Raw genomic sequence first — 23,585 nt, forward strand, 5'->3', positions numbered from 1 at the left:
TTTACTGCATGTTGTTTACCAAATGATCCAATAGTTGCTATTATTCTTAATGGTCATGTGTATCTTATTACTCAGAAACTGACATTCTAAGACCTTTTCCCCATTATTATTACTATGTGCCTCACCCCCCCCCAGACACATACACACACAAACACAGAGACCAAGTTCAAGAACTTTTAAAAAATGCAGTACCATTTGTGAGAGGACTGCAGCAATGGCTTATATCAATTCATGCCAAGTATAATCCTTTCTTGATGTCTTAGAACTCTCACATCTCTCTACTGTTGCAGTCACCTTTGACTTACAACAACAACCCTATGAATGAAAGATCTCCAAAATGTTCTGTCCTCAACAGCCCAGCTCACCTCTTCTAAACTCAAGACTGTGGTTTCCTTTATGGAGTCAATCCCTCTCCTATTTCATCTTCCTCCTCTCCTGCTGCCTTCAACTTTGTTGTTTTCTCTAGCGATTCTTGTCTTCTCGTGATGTGCCAAAAGTATGCCTCTATTTCATCATTTTTGTCTCCAAGGGTAATTCAGGCTTGATTTGTCCATTTGTTTGTCTTTCTGACTGTCCAGGGTATCTGCAAAGCTCTCATCCAGTACCATGTGTCAAATGAATCAATTTTTTCCCCTGTCAACCATCTTCATCTTTGAGCTTTCACACCCATACATGGTGATCAGAAATCTATAAAGTGCTGAGGCATACCCATTTCTTCCAGAAAAATCCATAGATTCTAATGATCTAAACAGTAAAAGGTTTTAATCTACGAAGCACAGAATGATCTTCTTCTGAAATTCTTTGGTGTGATCCAGTAACCAGTGGATATTTGCAATATGATCTTGAGTGCCTCTTCCTTTTCAGGATCCAGTTTGAACATCCAGCATTTCTTGCTTCATGTACAGTAAAAGTATTTGTTGCAACACCTTAAGCATCGTTTTGCTTTCATGGAAAATGAGAGCAATAGTCCTATAGTTACTGCACTCCTTGGCATATCCTTTCCTGGGGATTGGAAAAATCTAGCAAACATTTCCAGCCTGTGAGCAATTGTTTCATCTTCCTTATTTGTTGTCATGTTCTTGCTGGGATTTTGATTTCTCTGCTATGTGAATCATCTGCAGCCCATCCTGCCATGAGGCAAAATGAGCAGTTAACTCAGACGGCAAATGCTAGGAAGTGCTAGCAAGCTATGGAAGGAAAAAACTGAGTGCTGGGCAACCAGCTCTGCATCCTCAAGCTAGCCTGCAGCCCTCAAGTATGGTAGAAGATGCTGTTCCATTGTTAGTACTGAAAAACCATTCAACTGTCAGCCTTGTTGATGTTATCTGCTGCACCAACCCATACCAGGCAATGCTTCTCTGGCTGGCCACTCCCATAAATCTTCTACCAGATTTTATGCCTTATGCCTTATCTGATATTAAGTCTCTTATACAGTGGTGCCTCGCATGACAATGTTAATTAGTTCCGCGAAAATCGCTGTCTTGCAAAAACATCGTCTTGAGAAATGTGGTTCCCCATTGGAATGCATTGAAATCTATTTAATGCGTTCCAATCGGGGGGGGGGGGGAATCGTTGTCTTGCGAAAATCGTCCACAGAAATCATCATCTTGCAAAATGCGGTTCCCCATTGAAATGCACTGAAATCTATTTAACGCGTTCCAATGGGGGGGGGGAACCATCTAGCGAAGCATCAGTTTAAAAAAAAACCATCTTGCGAAACGCGGTTCCCCATTGGAATGCATTGAAATCTATTTAATGTGTTCCAATGGGGAAAAAACGTCTTGCGAAGCATCGGTCTAAAAAAAAAAAAGTCTTGCGAAGCATAGACCCAAGCATGTCTTGCGAAAATCGTCCATAGGAAAAAACCTTCTTGCGAAGCGATCACAAAAACCCATTGTCTTGCGGATTAATCATCCTGCGAGGCAATCGTCTTGCAAGGCACCACTGTGTTATGTTTTATAGTCTCTTGGTTTTATTTATAACCCTATTGTTGCATGTTATATTTTATCATGCTGTAAACCACCCCGAATAGTGTGTGGCACTAATGGGGCAGTAAGTAAGTAAGTAAGTAAGTAAGTAAGTAAGTAAGTAAGTAAGTAAATAAATAAATAAATAAATAAATAAATAAATAAATAAATAACCACCCGCCCACCCACCTACACAAGATTAGAGATGGTGTCTTTGCCTCAAGCAGCAAAACGATGTAAGTGAAGCATGGAGCTATGTCATATAAACAGTAGATGGTATCAGCCCCAGTGAAAATTGTCTCTTTAGTGACAGCTATGAGAGTTGAAATTCACCATATGATACTAGAGGAAATACGAGGGTTACTTAAATTTTTTACATAACAGCTATTGATTTAAAATGTTAATAATACTGCTGAAAGTGGCCAATATTATCCAAATGTACAAACTTACCATACCTCCCCACATTTTAAAAAAAATTTAGCAAACTCTTTTATAAATAAAGAAGGTTACATCACAGTACACGACCAAAAGCCTACAGTAGGGTGGTTGGCTCCTACCACAAGGCCAAATCCTGAAATGTCTTTTCTCATGCCAGGGGATCCTTCAGAAAGTCCTGAGATATGGCATGGGGGGTGGGTGGGAAGCCTGCATAGGAAGGGGATAATGGCTGGATATTTAGCAGGGTTGGCTTGACTTGTAATAATGGCTGCCTGCAGAGGCCCCTTTGGAATTGGTGGCACCATGCACTCCGAAGAGACTGTTTGCATACAGAAGTGGCCACAGAATGAGTTGCTAAAATCTGGCCACGAATAATGAGAGACTCAAGTGTTCTGTATGTTTCAGCTGCTTGGTGGAACTGAGTTTAGCTGGATGTTAAAATTGTTATGAACTTTGTATGAACAGAACATTTTACTGGAAGAGTACATGTGGTCTGAATGTATCCTCGGATTTATTGCTGTATATTGTTTATTGTATCATTTTACTGAGGACTATACAATGGTGTACTGGAAGATGTGGTTGCACAGTATTTTTGTTCTTTGTTTTTTTTTCTGTTTAAAAACTAAATTGAAATGTTAAAAATTTAGAATGGACATGTTCTATTGGGTGCATTGCTATAAATATATAATACCATTGTATTGTGTTCTTTATTCCTCCACCTTCTTTCTACACAGTAAATCCAAAATGCAGCCATGCATACCAGAGGATTTTCAAAGCTCACATCCAGCATTTACAAAGAGAGGCCACTATCACAAACAAGCAAAATGTTATTAATTTAATTAATGCAAGGAAGAAAGGCCTAAATCCTGTTGCTAGGCCTTGCTCACTGACTCACTTACTGAATGGCAGTTCAGCACTAATGGGAATCCCCTTGCTTCAGTGGGTCTGCTGTAGATGGGTTTAGCAACTGGATATAAGGCAAGAGGCCTGAGTGCAAAACTGGTCTTACATTGTTAGGCTTAAGTTGCTGCTGCTTAATTAAATAAACCACAAGGAAACAAAAAACTATAATGGGAAGGAAAGCCTGCAGCAGCTAGAAAAATAAACAAGAGATTTTTTTTTTAAAAAAAAGATCTTGAATAAATTCTTATTTTTGAATTATCATAACAAAAATATGGACTGTTTCTGATTTCTTTTTAAAATCACGCCCATAGCAGGACAAATGGCAGCATCGAGGTTTTTCCCCCAAATTTTCCATAATTAATGGAGTAATGGTCATAGTCAATGCAAGTGATGTGAGTCATCCTTATATAATGGCTTAACTAACATGACTTGGCTAGAACTGCCTATCTATCTATCTATCTATCTATCTATCTATCTATCTATCTATCTATCTATCTATCTATCTATCTATCTATCTATCTATCTATCTATCTATCTATCTATCTATCTATCTATCTGTCTGTCTGTCTGTCTGTCTGTCTGTCTGTCTGTCTATCTATCTATCTATCTATCTATCTATCTATCTCTCTACAGTCATGTGAAAAAGAAAGAACACCCTCTTTGAATTCCATGGTTTTGCATATCAGGATATAATAAAAATCATATGGTCCTTGGCAGGTCCAAAAATAAGGTAAGTACAATGTCAGAGGAAGAACAACACATGGCATATTATACTGTGTCATTATTTATTTTACAAAAATAAAACCAAAATGGAGAAGCTATGTGTGAAAAACTATGTACAATCTTACTGCTTCCATAGGAATTAAGGGGCTAAGTAGCAGCCAGGTGCTGCTAACCAAATGCCCTTGAGTAATTGATCATCAGCGAGTGTGGCCACCTCTATAAAAGGTGAAGTTTTAGTGGTTTACTGGTCTGGAGCATTCAAGTGTGTGTTAGGACAATGAGAAAGAGGAATATATCAGCAATGCTTGTAGAGAAGTAATTGTTGCTGCCCATCAAACTGGGAAGGGCTATAAGGCCATTTCCAAACAATTTAAAGTCCCTCATTCTACAGTGAGGAAAATTATTCATAAGTGAAAAACATTCATGACAGTTGCTAATCTATTGGACAGACAAGATCAAAGTGGAGATGTTTGGCCATAAGGCCCAGTGCCACGTTTAGCAAAAACCAAACACAGCATATCAGCACAAACACCTCATATCAACTGCCAAACTTGGTGGCGGAAGGGTGATGATCTGGGCTTGTTTTGCAGCCACAGGACCTGGACACTTTGCAGTCATTGAGCCAACTATGAATTCCTCTGTAAACCAAAGTATTCTAGAGTCAAATATGAGGCTAACAGCTAAAGCTTCTCCAAAATTGGTTCATGCAACAGGACAATGATCCCATGAACACAAGAAAATCTGCAACGGAATGCCTGAAAAAGAAAAGAATCAAGGTGTTGCAATGGCCCAGTCAAAGTCCAGACCATAACCCAACTGAAATGCTGTGGTGGGACCTTAAAAGAGCTGTGCATAAACAAATGCCCACAAACTACTCCTTGAGGAGGCTCAGTCACTCTGCATAATGGTAGGCCTGGCTCTAAAACTCTGTGTACCGGTCACAGTTCCTCTCACATTAGCTGATTTAAGTTGAAGACCACGGATGGTAAGCAGTCTATCCAATACAGAATGTGCAACAACATTATGTTGTAGACTTTTGTCTTGAGCTATATATTTCCTTTGGGGGGGCGGGAGATGAAAAATAGCTAGCCAGTACTAAATTGAGATGATGCTACAATAGATCATATGTTTCTTGTTTAGCGTAAAGAAGGCTCCAGAATTACAGCAGGCCATAGTGGGCATCTCAAAACTCTTGTGTCTCTCTGATTTGGGTCAGATGGATCCAGTACAGTACTTGTAATTTGATATGATATTTCATGTAGGCATCCCTCAGTCTCAAGAGACTATGATAACGTGCTCTGAATAGAGGTCTTGGAACAGCATCTAGTGTGGCTGAGAAGGCCAATTCGAGAGTGGCAATCCCTTCCACACTGAGGGCAAATACAATCTGTCCCCTGTACAGATCCCTGGTTTTGCTTGTTTCGGGATTGCCTCTATGCCTCGGCCTGCTGGATTAGAGTCTCTTCAAATTGGGAGAGGCCATGCTGCACTGCCTGCCTCCAGGCTGAACACTCAGATGTCAAGTTTTCCCATCTGTTGAGGTCTATTCCTAAGGCTTTCAGGATATCCGCTTGCAGATATCCTTGTATCACAGCTGTGTTCTTCTTCTGGAGTGCTTTCCCTGCACTAATTCTCAATACAGGAGATCTTTTGGAATCCGACCATCAGCCGTTCTCATGACATGCACAAGCCAACGTTGACATCAATGTCTGTTTCTTGTAATGCTCATGCTAATCAGACAGGTCATTCTTTAATATCAGCATCCAGAATTGTAGAATAAAAGATTAGCACAAATTATAAAAACACACATGCACCCTAAATAAATTCAAGAGCCCATCATAAGTAAATAACTTACCCTGAGTAAGTCAAGTTAAAACATCATTTAAGGAGTTATTTTAAATGAATGCTTTTAAAAAATCTTCTTAAAGTTCTTTCTAGTTAAAAATAGAATTTCATTCCTGCAGTGTTACTTCTTGAAATTGTTTTAAGATTATTGCTCCTTAATGCCTGTACAAGGAATTTTAAAACCCCTGTCCAGGGAGTGGGAAAGTATTGATAGTTTTTGTTTTGGTGAAACTCCACATTAGAAGGTAGCAAAGCTCCAGGTATTTGACTATCTATTTGTGTTTTGGGTGTGAAATTTGCATCTCTTCCCCTTCCTGTGTCTGCCTGCCAGTAATGTTTGCTGAAGTGTGAGCTGTGAAGTGCACATAAAATAATTTCATGCTTGTTTCTCAGTTTCCTTCATGTGCCTGCGGTGTTAATTTATGAAACCACATTCTGAGTAGAAAGTTGGTCAAGAATGCTCTAATTTTTAATGAGAAAATATGTTTTCTTTTCAAATGGCACATTGTATCATGTGACCTCTGTAAATATTTGAGTTCAGCTTTTCTTTCTTTTTTTTTCAGTTGCTAACTAGTATAAAATATCAAAGGTATGCCAGTTGTCCAGAAGGAGTTTTCAGCCCACCAAGCTAAGCCCCCCCCCCCAATGTACTAGCACCATCGCCACTGCTGTTGAAGGCTTGTGCAGATGCCTGAGGGCATCTTTCAGCAACGGTATCGGATTTGCTTATAGGACTGAAGTAAATATTTTCATGGTCTGTCACCTTGATTTTATTAAAGGTGTTGGGCTAGACTATTAACCAGCTTTGGAAAAGTCTCCTATAGAGTCTTTACATTGTCTTTGGAATTTATAAAAGCCATTCGTTTTCAGCCTACAGCAACCTTTCTTTTTGTGGTTCATTTCAGAGCATTTTTACAATGAAATAAGGTTCCTCAATGGTAAGCATTTTACTAGGTATTACTGGGTCCTTCTGAAGTGTAAGCTCCATATTTTTATACAGCTGTGTGGCATGATCCTAAATATGCTTACTTAGATGTAAGTACTGCTGGGTTTATGAAAGAACACTAATAAAAGTGCCTAAGATTACAAGCACCTTTTTTTGTTTTCATTGAAAATGAATTTCTTGTACTAAAGGCACATGAGCTGGGGGGGGGGGAGTACAATTTTCATTATCTAAAAATTTATATAACTTTAAATTTATTTGATCTGATATCTTTAAATTAAATGCAGCAAGATGTGAATATTTACATTTTTAAAGCAGTGTCAGTTATCTTACTGAAGAGAAACCAGCAAAATACATCTGTGAATGTAAATTGGTAAACTATGCCACTGCTTTCTTCAAGATCATATATTTTGCTTCAAAAATTGTCTTGGTTTTTTAAAAGGGATATACCGCTGAGTTTAAACACTACAAGCAAAAATGGCTTGTGTACCCATGTAAAAAGCTCTGTGCCTGCTGTTTATATAGCTAGGGCAAAGTAAATGTATGCTACAGGCTCCACATGTAAGCCAGAAGATTTGTGTGTGGTCTGCATGGACGTCTTCTTTTTCTTTCTCCTTTTCTTCCTTTTTTTTTAAAAAAATATCCTGCTTGGGAACACATTCAGGATCTGTTTCTGTTGGCCGTTTCCTCCTGTTGTGAATATATTAGTATCATTCCCAAGGCCTCTGAAGAGATCTGCAATGTTAACAATGTGAGCCTGGAGGCTGATAGACAATCATCCTCCATCAGGTCAGATGTTGGTAATGAGAAGAAGAAAAAGAAAAAGATTACTTCATAAGAAAGGAAAGAATTAGTACAGGCTAACACTATCTAGTATACTGCAATCTCAATCTATTTTACCATAAACGTCCATCTTATGATGTTTCTGAAAACATTATGGGACAGAAGCCATCCTGTTTTGGGGAATGTCAAATGGATCCAAAGATTAATAACAACAAAAATCAAGAATCCTCTGGTAGCCTCTTAATGTTGAAATAGTGCTTCATGATGAGCGAAGTAGATTCAAGCAGTTTTGTCAACAAGTCAACAAATAATTTGGTTTATTAATATCCATATAAATACTTAATGTGTGTTAAAAGTCATTCTTAATGTGTGTTAAAAGTCATTCCTTGAACTGTTAACCTCTCTGCCTCTGGCTAGAGTTGGTCTGGTTGACATACACAAATAGACACCATGTAGCAAGTTCCCTTCTTTGGTGCAAAGAAACCAAACCACTATCAGACATTGATGAGACTTTTGTAGGTTTTACAGAAACAAGGAACATGGCATCTAAAATCCTCTTTCATAGCTACACAACTGGCATCATTTTTGGAGGCAAATTTCACAAGTTGTTTTTTTTTTAAAAAATCACCACAGACATTATTAATTGCATGTTGAGTGACAAAACTTAGTATGCAGGTCTACCATGATTTCTTAACTGAAGGCAGTTTGCCTCCCAAAGTTGTGCTGTTTGTGTACACCAACATAAACTAGGTAAGAGGATTTCAGCCTCTATTTTTTTAACTGAAACATGCTTCATTGTGCTAGTAACAGGGATGTAAATAATTTTTGAGAAATTCTTTCTCATTTATGGAGTCTATCTCAACTAGATGGGCACTTCAGGAAGGGCTTGTCAAGCCTGTGAAGTTCTTTACTTCCAGAAAAGAATGAGACTATAAATGGTTTTGGGCTTTTGTTTGTTTGCTTGCTTTCCACAATTTGCACAAATTTGAGCAAAAGTAGTGTTCTTTAACTTTTGGTATTAATCCTCATATGCAAACAATCCCCAGTGCTTCTACTCCTTAAAATCCACACAACATAGCAACAACCACCATCATTTTACACGATGTGCCTTTTTTTACATTATTTTCACAATTTTGCTTAATTTGCTCAAAAATTTGTTCTCTCTCAAGGAGAGAGAACACAAAACATCTTGCTCTCTCACAGGATGAGGTGACTAGTTTTGCAGTTCCTTGTCCTCCAATGTGAAGATTTACATACATCCCTGTTTCATATGTTGGATTACCCCTAATTGAAGTCACAAAGTAATTGAATGGGGCAGAAGTCTAGCTTTTTCATGTGGGCCTGAGACAGCTGCGGCTTCCATGGTTATGGTGGCTGTGGAAGGAAGACTTCATCTGACGGCTGCCTGGTCATTGAATCAGTCCAGGCAACTGAGCCCTTCCCCACAGGAGGAATGCAGACTGAAGTCATGAGCTCAGACAATGTACATAGCTTCAGGAAGGGCTCCTCAGGACAAGAAGTATCATTGGAAGCAAGTCTCCTTTATAGAAGAAAGCTCTTACTTCCAGCAAAATTAGTTATCCCAAGCCTTTAGCTTAGGCCTTCCTTTAGCACTCACCTTCCTAGTAGATCTACATCTGGAAAATGGTATAATAATTCAACCGTATAAATGTCCAGTTGGAGATCACTAGTTACCACAGAAGGTGTCTCTTCTGGCTCCTGATTACACATCCTGTATACCTGGAGCCCCTGTTACTGACTCTTGGACCATGACTCTGTAGACTGACTGAATGACTACATCTTTGAGCATTTGTGGTTGTTGCGAGCTACTTACCTTACTTCTATAGACTGGTACTGGACTGTGCTATAGACTTTGCGCTTCTGGATGCCTGTGAGCCCCTGGATGCCTGATCCACTGTATTAGGTCTGACTTGGCTTTGACTTGAGATTCCCTGGCCTATTGCTGCAGGTAACCTAGGCCACATCTCTGGATTATCCCTACTGGCAGGAAAGACAGGTGTCACAAGTGCAATCTTTCTCCTGCTGTGGTCTCCAGATGCCAACTTTAATGTGCGAAAGAGTTTCCTGCTGTTCTTGCTCCTTCTGCTCCATAGGCGTACCTTTTGTCACCTTCCTATGTCTTCTACCACCCCCTTCATTTCCATGTCTTCAATTCCCTCTTTCTGGAGCAGTCATCATGTTTTCTTGAGCTGCCTTTCCTTTCATTGTGAGCCTTCCTTATCCTTCCAGCTCACAAATTACTTCTGCTGCGCTGTCACACTCATCCTGTACTGACACCATTTTTGTGGAAGTTGGTGGCTTCCCTTTTCACATTTGCTTTCTCCCCTCACGTTGCTTTTCTCTTCTCACCTGAAAAGTGCAATCTCTTTGGGATGGAAACTTAAATAGTTCTGGGATTTGAACATTGATGGGTAATAAAACATCCAAAAATCAATGTTATAAATAGTTTATTGCACATTTAGCCTGCCTTTTGTTTGCAGGAGCACGGCTCCAAGCCTGCATTACTCAAAAGCAAACTACTGAGTTAAATATTGTTTGTGTTTATCATAGATAGGCAACAACAATCTTAAAAGTGAAGTAAAACCGACAGGTGTGACCTGGGTGAAGATACATGGGAGGCTGACAACTGAGCAAGAATTTGATCTTTGGTATCTCAGACCTGGACTTTATCTAGAAGTTGCAGGTGTTGGTTTTGTAAGTCTTGAATATACCTGTTAATTATTGTTCATAAGAATTAATATTACATGAGACGCCATGCCTCCACTGTTTCTAAACTGAAGTCGTGTAGTAATCCTCCATGCTGCTCCATGTTTTTGCAGACATCATCCCTCAAAAAAAATTCCTGGAAGGCTGGAAGATGAGACTGTGGCCATCCAGATGTTTCTGAACTACAACTGCTATCATGCCTGATAACTGACCTTGCTTGTTTAGTCAATAGGAATTAGAGACCAAAACTATCCAGAGGGCTAAAGGATTCCAACTGCTGCTGTACAGCCACCCTATCTATTGCTATGATTCCCCTCTGTTTTCTTTTTTTTTAAAGAAGAACTGTATACATATCAAATGCTTTTTAAAGAAAAATCTACCAGATTAAGATCAGAGTTAAGACTATTTCACATTAGCTCAAGCCTCAGAAAGAGAGAAAACTGGGCTCCAGAACTAGTGCTACATGATCCGAAATAATGTTGCACAATGTCACAAATTATACTTGCTTACAGCTTACTCTTCATGCACCCATGCCTTGTCTTTGTCATTCAGGCCTAAATATAGGTGGAAGGAGTGGACTGACTGGGACCACCAAAGATACTCCAACTTATTGAGGTCCTGTATTGCCTTATGAAGATGCTGAGCTTTGCTGTATTGTGAGACAAATCTGCCTCTGAATGGATGTGTGCTTGTTTTTTGCTTGTGTCAGTGCCTATACATTCTCTACATGTATGATCTGCTCCCAGCTCCCCATTCTCCTTGCAGCCACCTCTGAACACAATAAACTGCTGTGGAAAATTTAGTGGCCCTCTATATTAGTATGTCAGGTGGTACTGGGACTAAAGGCTGGAGAGAAGGTGCCAAAATGTATCACCCCACCTGTTTCCTCCACCAGGGAAGGTCTATTTGGTCCTGGATTCCACCAACAAGGGACAGAGTCCTTCTATTCATGAAGCCCAACTCTGGGCTCAAGCTTTTGTCTTTAAGCTCACCTCTGATCTTTCCATTTCTTGTGCTATGGCACATGTTTCATCTTGAGTGTCACCTCACAAGGCACCTTCTCAAGGTTTGTTATTTGGAGGTGTTTCTCCCTTTTGCTATATTTCCAGATTCAGGACTGAAAATGAAGCGTAAATCTTACTGCCTAATAACCACGTCCATTGCTTCCATAAAATGCTGCTTAAAAGTCAATAGGCTGCACATGTTAAAGACATTAGGGCTGTTAACAGACCACTGTAAAGTAAGCAGAATTTTTAATAACCTGCATGGAACTTTTAACCATGTCATTTTTCAAACAGAGCAGGCTTCTTTTCTACTGCTTTACAGTTTGCCTGATGGTATTCTTCTGGCATTTCAAGAATTAATAGAGCAACGAATGTATTTTTTTAAAAAAGTGCCTAACACCCAAACAATATTTAGCAAACATGGATATGAGAGTGTCTTATGCTTTCCTTTCAGTGCCTCCAGGGGGAATTTGCACAAGCAGGGGATCTGAATGCTTTAGTTGAGTACAAAGTGGTACAAATTCACATAATTTGTACCATTTTCCCTTCAGCTGTGATACTGGATGGGCAATGAAATCGTTCAACTGCTTACCAGTGTTAAATAATTTAAAACCTACCCTTGGGTACTACCAGGGAAGTATTTCTTGTACAATAGCATTCACATAATTTTGTGGGAGATCCAACTGACATGGTCTTCTATTTGTAATCTTCTCACATCTCCCTACCATGTCTTTCATCTTTTTCCCCCCTTTAGGAAAACAAATCTGGTTGGGGGGGGGGGACGGAATAGCTGCATAATTAAAAGGTATTGTTTGAAAGGTATTATTAGGAGACATACACCTGGAAGCACACCAAGTTGCTTGATAATAAAAATCATTCCATTGCAACAGTTCAAATTGTCTTATAAACATTTAATTCAGTACTCTCACATGTACCATCTCAGGAAATATACAGAAGTAGATGAAGCACTTCTTGTCTCTTAACTATAATGAATATTCCAGCAAATATCACTTGTATAGTTTTGGGGAAAACTAGTGTTGTAGACACTAGATCAGGATGCATTGAGCAGTGCCTATCATCCATCAGAGGAAAGGGAAGAATAATGATGTCTTGATTTCAGTTTGTCCCCTTCTTCCATCCATATGAATTTGTGGTAACCAATATTAGAGCTGCAGTCCTAGATCTCAACTTTCAGACACAGGAAATGCGCATATTTTTGCAAACATCCAGTTTTTTCTGCTAGATGGATGAGAAAGAGATTTACATTTATGTGTCTACATGTCCAGAGAGAGAGAAAGACTATATACAACAAAGAAGGTAATTACTTACATTCACAAATTAAACCTTTGATCATAATCACTAGGCATAATTCTAGACAGCTATCATATACTATAACAACATAGTAACAATACCTATGATCTAAAAATAGTGGTGCTTTCTTAGCATTTTGTACAATAAATCTTTTCCTTCTTCCCATCAAACTTCTGAATTTTCTGCATATGTTAACTGCATCTAGCCAGTTTGAGACATAAAACACAAACCACTGAAATACAAGGGACACAAAAACGTTTGACATGGTTCTGCCACAATTTAAAGGTATTTACTTGTTTTATTTGTAGAGATGACTGGCATCCTCCTTCTCCGCTATGAATAGAGTTCAAGGCATCTAACAATACTGTATTCCAGCCCTCAAAAAGAAATAAATGCATAATAAATCCTGAAAACAGTAACAGAAAACAGCATTAGAAAAAGCTAATAATAGAACTCATGTGAAATAAATAGGGTTTTTAAAAATATGTACTCCCTGCTTCCAGCTCTTTAGCATAGCTTATATTTATAGTTCTTTAAGAACTTGGAGCGATTTAGCATCTCTCACGCTGAGCTGATTTTTGTGAGCAAAATACATGAGCTGACTTGGTAACAAAACATATTTAAAAACAGTAGTTAATTTCCAAATCGCAAACAAACTTGTTTTAGTGGCATTTTTGTAGAATCCAGGGAAAAATATGATTGATCCAATAAATGCAGACCTTTTACTTCAGCCCATCAAATGCTCAAGATGATTTTGTCCTTCAGTTCCTCACGAGCAGAAAGTGAATTTTGGATCCGAAAGTGATAACGTTCGTGAATATCATTTGTTGGAGCACCCAAGTGGGACGGTGCTCTTGTACTGCTCTTGCAGCCTGCTTGTGGGTTTCCTCTAGGCGTCTAGTTGGCCACAGTGGGAACAGCATGCTGAACTAAACAGGCCTTCGGTCTGATCCAGCTAGACCCTTCATATGTTTTAACAGCTGCGGATATATTTGCAGCTTAGAAATTCATTTCTATCACCTCTGATCATTTTTCAGCATTAAAAAAAAAATCTCCCCCATCCAGGCTGAAGCTCTGGTGACTTGGATAAAGTCGTTAGCATAGTATTTTCAAGGTGAAGAATTGTGAACATTTAGTAGTTGTTGTTGAATTGTGCCAGAACTCTTTCGAAAAGGCTGTTTCATATCCATTCAGTTTGACTGTTAGATTTCATAAGACCCTGTATAAAAACATTAGCATAATTAGGACATCATAAAGCTGTCTCTGCACAATTTACAGAACTGTGTGTGCCTAGCCATATTTTTCGCTCGGCAATTATCTGGACAGTTTTATTCTGTCATTATGAAATTGCAGGAAGGCATACGAATGTTCATACTTTTCTCCAGTTTCATAGTCTGAAAACAATATTCCACGGCTCTTTTGGCTACTTTTAAAACAATATTTACATCTCAGTTTAATATTTCACTACGCAGTCTGCTTCGTTACATATTTCTAACAAACAATGTTTTTCTCAATTGTTCAGATGGTATCCCAAGACATTCTCTCCTAGGATAACCATGTCAGTGGAAATGCTTCTAACAGAAGCAATCGTACCTTATACAAAGATGCAAAAAATATATGCCTCATCCTGAGAAGTCAGTTATGAATTGTAAGATAGTTAGAACCAATGAAAAAAATTAAAAACATGAAATTATTCATATTCCCTCACCTCACCCCCTTTTTTGGGGGGGAGGAATCAAGGAAGAATGTAAGACCAAACAAACAAATCCAATTACAGCATATAGACTGAGACAATTATTGAAATAAATAGAATGGTGTAAATGGTCTCTGCAGTGTCTTATAAGCCAGAAAGCAGCACATCGGTTACATCACTGTGTAATGCACATCTTCAGAATCCACCTCTGCAGGTTCTTTTAAGACAGGTTCAATTAAGTAATCACCCACAGTTTTAAAATGTTGCTTATGGCAATTTATTTGCTAAAATCTTTCTCCATGAGGTGCTCTTCTTAGCACTGCAAAATGAATAAAGAAAATTGCCTGTGTGAAGTATCCTGTAATTTGCTAGCTCACTTGTTTGACTGACAAAAATACAGTGGATACTAAACTTATATTCGTAACTGTTCTTCCATCCCTTGCATTTACATCATCAACAGTTCATTTCATAAATGCATAGGGAAGGCAGATTAGCAACTGTTACATTTTCATAAGAAAATAAATTTGCAGCACTTCCCTCGGTGAAAGAAAAAGTCCACATTGACATCAATTGGTCTTCTAGAGAAATATTGGTAGTAACATGGAAGCACTTCCTCCTCTAGCTGAGTCATACTTCATCTCAAAACTGCAGGGAAGAATCCAAAGTAAGAATAGCTACTAATACACGGGGAACCAGCCTGATTGTGGGGATATGTCAGAAGGTGCATGGACTGTCTGCATCTTTTCTGATGGATCCCCTAGCCCAGTGTTTGTTCATTTGAGCTCCTTGAGCCTTTTAGCTTCCCTCCCTTCCCATTTAAGGCAATGGCATTTTCCTTATGGTGTCTTCCACTTGTCATGTCACAAAGCAATTGAAAAATTCCTCATGAAGATACAGGATCCCTCAGAGCCTCCTTTTAGCTCATATTGTTTATTTCTCAAGATCACCTGTTTTGGCAGTTGCCCTTCTCTGAAACCATTCTGGCAACCATCATTCACAGTCATCCTTGGTAGCAATACAGCGCTGCCTGAGGCAGGCATATCCAACAACAGTAAGAAAGTACAGTGGTGTTAAAAATGTTTCTCCCACTCTCACAGTTCCCTTTTGGCTTCACACATTGGCCTTTTCAAGTACAAGTCTGCCACGATCAAGCAGTAGAACAGTGGTCTATGGACAGCGCCTGCTATTGTTTCAAAATGCATAGACAACAGCGTTCAAAAAATTCAGGGTACGTCAGAACTGACTTTTCTGAAGGCTGCATTCATAAACTTCCTATGCTTTTCTGCTCTTGCTTTTTTTCCTTTTTAAAATCGCAACACAATCTATTAAGCAGGAAAACACGGAACATTTGACTTGTAGTGATAAGAACCACATGCTTCTGAAGGTACCCCAAGCCTTGTGAATCATTCTTTGTCACCCTTGTGGAAGCAACAGTTCAGTTTCAAAAAAAAAAAAAATTCTCACTTGCTTTCTCTTGTCTTTAAAGGAGCAGCACAGACTGGCCAAAGGTATTTTGGTAGCCGAAGCACAGTCACAAATGGTCCCCACCCACACTCCATCCAGGTGTATGTGTGTATCTTTAAATGGCCCTTCATGCCTTGGAGTTGGGAGAGTGCCACATATAGCTCCCCAGAAACTAATCTTCTCCTGCCCTATATATAATAATAATGAATGCTGCTGTGGAAGCTCTTGGCTCTGAACAGCATTACATTGTAGAGCAGAACTTTGGATGAATAAATTGAGTTAATAAGCTAGGCTCTAGGGCAACTCCCCCCCCCCAGCTAAGATGTGTAATACTCAAGGTTCTGAGAAAGAAAAATCCCACCAGCACCTCCTTGTTTCCTTGCAAGTAAAAATATAATAATGGCAATTGTTATTGTGGCTGTCAAGTTCGAATCTATAGCAACCTTATGTATGAATCAGGACCCTCCAAAATACTATCATCAGCAACCCTCTTCAGGTCTTGCAAACTCAAGGCTATGACTCCCTTTATTGAGTCCATCTCTCCCCTATTTGGTCTTCCTTTTCTCCTGATGCTTTCAAACTTTCTCAGAGTTATTGTCTCTTGCAGTGAATCTTGTCATCTCATGATGTGTCCAAGGTATGATTCTCTCACTTTTGTCATTTTTCCCCATAAGGAGCTCGCAATTAATTTGATTAATTGAGAACCCTCTTATATGTCTTTCTGGTAGCCATACAAACCTTCACATTTCAAATTGTGTTTTTTTCCCTGTCAGCTTTCTTCCCTGTCCAGCGTTCACAGGTATCTTCAACATGGACATACCATAGCACAGATGACCTTGCCCTTCGTCTCCAGGGTCACATCATTAGTCATACATAACTAAATAACTAAATGACATCATTACTCATACATAATTAAATAACTTGTCATTTGCACTTTGCATCCCTTTCAGGACACCTGTTACTTAGGTGACTTCTCCACACTGCGAATGAGGGGCTGACTCCAGCAGTGTCTCAAAAAACCATTAAAGGCACTACTGACTGTGCAAAGAATTGATACATGTAAAAATACTTAAAGTTATATAAAGCAGCATTTCTCTGACAAAGAAAATGTATTTAGACACATTGTTGTGTTTGCAATTAATCTCTGATCTTTACAAGTCTTTTCCATTCTGCGTTATCTTTTTGCTTAATAAATCTATACTCCATTTTTCCTCTGGTAAGTTCAAGCTATAAAAGGTTCACTTCCTCCTCACTTCACAACAACCAGTGAGGTAGGTCAATCTGAGAGAGAACAACATCCAGTGTGCTTCATAGCTGAGTGAAGAGCTGAACTGGGGTTTCCTGAGTCCTAATCCAACATTCTAATCTCTACACCACACTTGAGATTAGTTCCTTGTAATTTTCTTGCACCTTGTTAGTTTCTGGGATTGAGTGGGTCACTGAACATTCCTTTAAATAGATGGTTGAATTATTATTAGAATGTCCAATCTAACTGCAACATTTCCCTGTTGTTTTGTACTACAATTAAATACTTTTTAAAAATCAGCTGTTGAGAATTTTGAGTTGACCTTTGAACATAGAAATTATTTTCTTTCATAAAAACTTGCAATTTTCTTGGTTTCCATTGGCTTCTGTCCCATCCCCTATCTTTTTTAGAACAGCTACATGCAGTTTTTTAAGATATACCCAGGTTAACTGTCAAAAGTACATAAAATAAGTTATATGAAGACACACTAGCAAGTATTGTACCAGACACTGAAATAACTCACAGCTGTTTCCAAACTTTATTATAGCATCTCCTGACACAATATCAAACAATGAATATACAGTACAGGAATTTTCAAGCATTGATTTTGTTAACTAAAGTCTGCACTGTCCTAACTTAGAAGCATTTAGACCAGTATTAGAGGTGCTGGCCATTCCAAATTGCCATGATATTGTTTAGCGTAAACATCTATTCTCCACAATGTTTGTGTGCAAAAAACCTCACAGATGTTTTGTTTTGCTTTGTTTTTCTTTATTCTGTTTTTGTCTTTGTTTGCTAATGCTACTGCTGACTAAAAATTCTTTTGCAGGAGCAAATAAATTTTGGCACCAGTTGAGAATTTTTTAAACAAAGAGTTTCCATCTATCATGACCTCCTTTTTTTTGTCAAATATGATAAAATGCATGAGTTCTCATTACATACTTTTGTTCCACTCAGGAGCCAAAAGCATATGTGGAAAATAATCATACTCCTGAATCAAACAATAGTAGTAATGCAGCTTTGACTTTGATGGGATTGTGGGATTTGTAGTTTTACAAGGTACCTAAGCATGCTCTGCTAAAGCGTGCATGTGCACCCCGTTGAAATATAGTGGAGAATGCTCAGTACTCCCATAAAAGTACAAATCCTAGGATACCACAGGATAAAACTATGGCAATTAAAATAATTTCAAACTGATGTAACTGTGTAATGAAGAAGACACATCTTAAAAAGTCTGATAATAAATATTGAAACACTGAACTAGGGAATACTAAAGATTGAAACATTAACCAATAGTAAATATTGAAACCTGCAGAATTGTGAATGAATCTTGTTTGATCCAAATGTCGTCATCATCATACTCTCTGTAGCCATTTTAGGTGGAAGAGTGAGTTGCAAAATGTGTGGTTTCTTTAACAATACAATAGCCAAAGTGATACATCTTGGGGGTGTCCTATTGTCTGCTCTCTCTCTTTTTTAAAACAAAAATGAAAGGAGAATAAAACACACATTCCTCTAGCTCTTTTAAAGGAATTCTGTGGGGGGATGAATAGCAAGCATGTACATAACCACACACATATGTATGGGGAAATTTACAAGCTACAATATCCAGACATCACGAGGCTCTGCTAATAATTTTCCCAACCTTACCAGACTGTAGCTACATTTATGATCTGTAGATTTATTGATTTCAGTTATTTTATCCTTTCCATAATAGGAAACTACCCTAGAACCATTGACCTACTCTTGTTATAAATATATTGTGGTCTACTTTCATCATAGCACAATGGTTAAGCCTCAAGCTTTAGATGTTATTATGAACCGGTGGTATTATGAAGAAGGTGGTTATAACAAGGTTTTAAAATAACCGTTTAACCTTTCAAACACATATCAAACGTACTTTTTTACACATCTGTAACTGCAACACATCTGGGTAACCAAATGCAACTGTCATAGCAATGGCTTGAGTATACACAAAATGTGTGGCACTCTTCAGAGTGCTAAAACCTGAGGAACAGATAATGATCAACATAAAACTTCCATGGTGCTTTGATGTAGCATATAAGTTTCTGTTACAGCTTTCATTTTACTTATTAAAGATACTCTCATGGCCTTCATTCATTTCTATATAAACATGGAGAGGAGAAAATACCAGGTAACCTGGAGTCAAAGAAACCAAGGCTTTTGTCTGAAGAAGTTATTGGTTACTGCCTAAAATCAAGTAACTATGTTTAAAAAAATAGGCACTCTTTTTTGTTTTTGTGTTCTTTTATTGATTCTCAGGAAAAAAACCTTAAACAGGAATGCTTCATATTAACAAAAGAAAGAGACATTAAAGTTTTTTTTCACATGTCCCTCTTTGATTTAACCTTTCTTGCACCCCTTGTCTGTCAAATTACCCAGGAAAGTTTTCATTCACCAGCACCATGAGGGCTTTTGTAAGCAGCTAATTAGAATTTCGTCGGGGGTGGGAGCTGGAGTGTTGAAGCCCTTAAAAGGCCTAGATAGGTTGGACTCCTGTAGCAATAATTTTTCTTTATTTCCTTCTTTTTTTTTCTAAATGTGTGAGCAATCCTGGCACCCTCTGTCTTGTACTGCCCTGCTGCCACTAGCCTGCCCATCTCTAAGATCCTTCCCTATTTTCTTGATTTTTTTTAAATCCCCCCACCTCATGTTTGTGGGGATTTCTTTTTTGGCTCTTTGGTCATTTCATTTCTTAGATTATTTTTGTTGCATGCCTGTTGCTGCGCTGGACTCAAAAAGTGAAGGCACGTGGTGCAGGGGGAAAGAAATCTCTCCATATTTTAGTGATTTTGCTTGAGGGGAGTTATTATTGTATATATTTTGACTTTTGTTTTTGTTTTTGTACCAGGAGACTGTATTTGTGTGTTCTATTTTGCTGTTATCCCCTTTGTGTGTGTATGATTTTATAAAATTGTTATTTTCGTAGTACGTATTTCTTCTGTTAAAGATCTATATTTTGGTTTTGTTTCATAGTAGTGGTGGTTGGTTGTACTATTGTCAGCTTTTGAAATAGATTGATTGTCTGTTGCTCTGCCCATGTTCTTCTGAAGTAATTTTTATGAGTCCTTTAGGGTTATTTTGGACTAGCACTAGAAAGCACAAATGAGGGGAAATGAAATGAAATGATCTAAAAGATGAAGTCCCTTTTGTGCTTAACAAGAGAATTGGTGCATGAAAGGCATGAAAATGAAAGAAGCACCCTAAAAAACCCCTCAAATAAAATGAAAATGGAAGTTTTCACTGTGCACATTTCTAATACCTACCTTAGCAGCTTCCAGCCTCACTTCCCCTACAATTCTATCTTTTTCTGTCATGACCAAGCAACTCTGGAGTTTCCAGATGTCATTTTCCATTTTCCTTTGAGACCTGCTGCAAGAGGGAATGGGTCCTCCTAGCAAAGGTTTATTTAAAAAAAAACTGGACAAAGTGTACTAAAACAAACTTTAATTTGAGCCTGTGCCTTCTTTTAGAGAAGAATGAAACCTTTGGAGGCTTCTCAAAACATGCATCTCCACCTTTCTGGGGGGGGGGGGGAAGAAAAGCTATGCAAAATAACATACAAGAAAATAGCCTTGTGTTTAACTTGATTTCCATCCAGCCTCAGTTACAGGCATCAAGACTCATGTAAGGACCAGCAGCCACTGCTAATGGATATTCACCTGAAAAGCCATTGTCCAGTCAATTAAACAATGTGAATGGAGTTTTCCATTCAAAATAGACATCAACACCAGCAGTTTCCATCAGAGTATGTTTAACTATGCACACACATTCTTCCCTTCATTGATATCTTCTTCCCCCAAAATTGGGATGATTACTTGAAAGTAAATCCAGTTCCCTTCCAAGTGTAGCAGGCAGAAGTGCAGCAGAAGCAACAAGTGTGCAGTCATGGTTATGAATAGAACTGAGATGCTCTGGGAAACAATCCCAGATCCTTTTGTTTTATCTGACAGCTCGCATCTCTTATAGCCCTTAGATGCCCAGAGTGACCAAGTTCAGTTATGAACAGATATTAAGATTATAAGTTCAGTCACTAAATTAGCTAAAGGAAGTTAATACTATTGATGCCAACAAGTTTCATTCTGCTGTACACTTATTATGCAACCAATCAACTCAGAATATTTTTCCTCAGAATGAAATCTTCAAGATTTACCACAGTTCTGTAGTGGTTGTTTGAGAGAGGTTTAGCAAGTGGAATCCTTTATAGCAATTTCTGTATACCTCTGGTTAGTAAGTGAAACCATAAAAATGTAACTTTCAAATGGGAATGTCAAGGGAAAAAATTATTTGCCCCTCTGATGTGAACAGCCCTAGCCTAATGAAGTAATATAATCTCTATGCTTTCACTCACATTTCTGAAATTATTTTTAGCTATTTGGATGTTTTGCTTTTGAAATCTGCCTATATTTGGAAGTATTTATTGGGGCTTCCAAATCAAACCTTTGGAATTTCTGTTATGCTATTTAAAACATGTCTGATGCTTAAAAGATTGACATTCTGAAATTACTTTTTTATATTTTGGCTATTGTCGAATTTATTTAAGGAAATCACTGCTGACAGGACCAATTACAACATGTCTAATGGTGAAATTATACTAAGAGCAGAAAGTGAAACCTGACATCTTTTCTTTCTCATACATGCATGGGTATATATATGCTCTACTCAGAAAGGAGTCCAAAAAAAAAAAAAGAAAAGAAAAAAGAAAAGAAAAGAAAAGAAAGATAATTGGTTTTACTCTCAACCCAATAGAATTGTACAACATTTTGACAGCATTGACTGCCTAATCACTGGCACAAAGAACTTTATAAATTTCATGTCATTTATCTTGAAACCTAGTTACGTTAGTCAGCCTTAGAGATTACTCAGTAAAAGGTTTCCCCTCCCTTCCCAAAAGATGTGAACCTGCTTCCCAAAATGGCACCTTTCAAGCTGTTGGACTATATTCTCATCATTCTACCAGCACTATTCATCAGCTTCCATTAACCACACCACTAGCTGAATTAGGCAATAATAAATAAATGTATGATTTTGGGGCAAGACCACACATTCCCTAAAGCTGCAGTCCATACCCCAGGTGTGTGTGTGTGTGTGTGTGTGTGTGGTGGGGGGCAAACTGGTATTTGTACTTCTCTTATTGCATATAGTCCTAATATTTGTGTACCATCAAGTCAGTTCTGATTTATGGAGAACCTTTCAAAGGTTTTTCTCGGTAGAAAGTACTCAGACCTAGTTTACCATTCCCTTATTTTGGGGGCACCCTGAGACTGTGCAGCTTGCCCAAAGCCACACAGGCTGGCTCTTTTCCAAAGAGGCACAATGGGGAATTGAATTCCCAACTCCTATGGCTCTGCAGTGGGATACTTAACTCACTGAGCTATCCAGCCAGCCTTCCTGCATGTATGAAGTAAAATTTAACACAAAATACATCCACACAAAATCATACAGCCAGAAAAGAATATTCTGAAGGCCTGAAATAGGGTATTTTAACATGACTCGCTGCAAAACAGTCTAATAAACGATGTACAATAAATAGAATTTTGGCCAGAATCCAGTGAAAAGTGCATGACTGAGTTCCATGCAGTCTGTGGCTTGCTGTTGCATGAGGAAGTAGCAGATATGCTTCTTCTCAAATTAGATTTGTCCACCAGCAACTCACGTTCTTGAGGGGATGAGATCTGGATATGGCCTCACTACAGCATCATTCACACAAAAGAGCTACTTCATGGTTGCCTAAGGGCAGAGTTTTTAGCCATGTTCCTTTTGTTGCCTTCCTTCAAAGTTCCATTATAAAAACTGTAATCTGCAAGGGTTGCTTACACTTTGGAAAGAAACCAGAAGACTGGTTTGCATAAACAAACCTTTACCTAAGAAACCAGACTAACACTTTGCAACAAAAAAATGGAATAATGGCCCACAATATGGCAAAATATAATACTTACCGGTAAGGTTTGCTGCTGCAAAGTTTATAAAAGGAAATGAAAATGGTCCCTGAAGTGAGGGACAAATGAAGTTAACTCTATGCAATTCTTACTACAAAAAGAAAACAAACTGGCTAGCTCAGCCAGCCATCTAGAAAGTAATAGGGATAATGTTTCTCATGAAGGATATGGTAAATTGTGCCCCTGCCCCATAGTTTCCTTTCAGTTGGAAGTTCCTTTTACAGTACTTAGTTGGAATGATATGTATTCATTTTGATTTGCCATGATTTTGCCTTACATGGACCTATAGCAATTAAGAACTGCAGGCAATAAATGCTGCTATCCACTGATCTATAATAAAATTAATAACTATGGACTCTTCATTGTTCCATACCTATATGCATTGTCCATTCCAAAATATTTGTTTTTGTTTAGTCGTCTAGTCGGGTCCGACTCTTTGTGACCCCATGGACCAGAGCATGCCAGGCCCTCCTGTTATCCACTACCTCCCAGAGTTTGGTCAAATTCATGTTGGTAGCTTCGATGGCACTGTCCAGCCATCTCGTCCTCTGCCGTCCCCTTCTCCTCTTGCCTTCACA

The 23,585-nt window shown here is 38.4% G+C and overlaps 2 long non-coding RNA genes across 2 annotated transcripts in view; one reads left to right on the plus strand and one right to left on the minus strand.

Moving 5' to 3' along the window:
* The window catches only part of LOC140707473 (uncharacterized), a 34,099-nt gene extending 21,062 nt beyond the window's left edge, over positions 1-13,037 (plus strand). Inside the window, exons 2-3 of the long non-coding RNA XR_012087565.2 lie at positions 10,178-10,317; positions 10,882-13,037. This is a non-coding gene — a long non-coding RNA (uncharacterized LOC140707473). The remainder of the gene's footprint in view (positions 1-10,177; positions 10,318-10,881) is intronic.
* Positions 12,224-23,585, minus strand: part of LOC140707485 (uncharacterized) — a 31,384-nt gene continuing 20,022 nt past the window's right edge. The window contains exon 2 of the long non-coding RNA XR_013538619.1: positions 12,224-13,863. This is a non-coding gene — a long non-coding RNA (uncharacterized LOC140707485). The remainder of the gene's footprint in view (positions 13,864-23,585) is intronic.

This window comes from Pogona vitticeps, chromosome 1 (genome assembly GCF_051106095.1).
Source record: "Pogona vitticeps strain Pit_001003342236 chromosome 1, PviZW2.1, whole genome shotgun sequence".
Classification (NCBI taxonomy): Eukaryota; Metazoa; Chordata; class Lepidosauria; order Squamata; family Agamidae; genus Pogona; species Pogona vitticeps.